This window comes from Triticum dicoccoides, chromosome 2B, assembly GCF_002162155.2.
Source record: "Triticum dicoccoides isolate Atlit2015 ecotype Zavitan chromosome 2B, WEW_v2.0, whole genome shotgun sequence".
Lineage (NCBI taxonomy): Eukaryota > Viridiplantae > Streptophyta > Magnoliopsida > Poales > Poaceae > Triticum > Triticum dicoccoides.
In genome coordinates this window covers 195019586-195020171 of record NC_041383.1, presented here as the reverse complement: position 1 = coordinate 195020171, position 586 = coordinate 195019586, and the positions used below count along the sequence as shown (strand labels likewise).

Here is a 586-nt window from a genome sequence, read left to right as displayed (position 1 = left end):
CAATAAAAAAGGGGATAGACTTGGTTCTATTGTGAACGATCTGGAGGTTGTGGAAACACTTGTTGCTAATATGAGTCTTGAGGAACAGCTTGACGAAAAGGTAAGGCTCTGCCCTCTCTACCACTCTTACTTATTTTGGAAGAGACTTGCCTTCATGATCATTAATGCCCTATACATGATCTAATGCCAATATTTTCCCTGGACTTTGTAGCAACAAGCAGAAGCTGACAGTGATGATGACAATTTCGATTATACCATGAGTACTTCAACTTTAGGGGAGAGGCTAGCTATGCAAGTATGTCTGATTACCTCTTCAACATTACTGCTATTTTATTTTTCTAAAGTAATAACAATATTTTCCTTAAATTGCATGCTGCTGATACATAGGATAATAAAGGAACGGATATTGAATAAGAGGCTGATCAAGTGCATCAGGAGCAAGAAGTTTAGGTACGCAGTTGTACCAAAAATTCTCTGATGTATATTAGTATATATTACCAACCTGTATCCTCTTTGCACATATGGATTAGTTTTACTGATATATGCCTTTTATATGTGTGCTGCTACTTGCTAGTTACGAATCACA

The 586-nt window shown here is 36.9% G+C and overlaps 1 long non-coding RNA gene across 1 annotated transcript in view; it reads left to right on the top strand.

The window, feature by feature from the left end:
* The first annotated feature begins 223 nt into the window (after positions 1 to 223).
* Positions 224 to 586, top strand: part of LOC119360793 — a 1341-nt gene continuing 978 nt past the window's right edge. The window contains exons 1-2 of the long non-coding RNA XR_005172801.1: positions 224 to 295; positions 388 to 450. This is a non-coding gene — a long non-coding RNA (uncharacterized LOC119360793). The remainder of the gene's footprint in view (positions 296 to 387; positions 451 to 586) is intronic.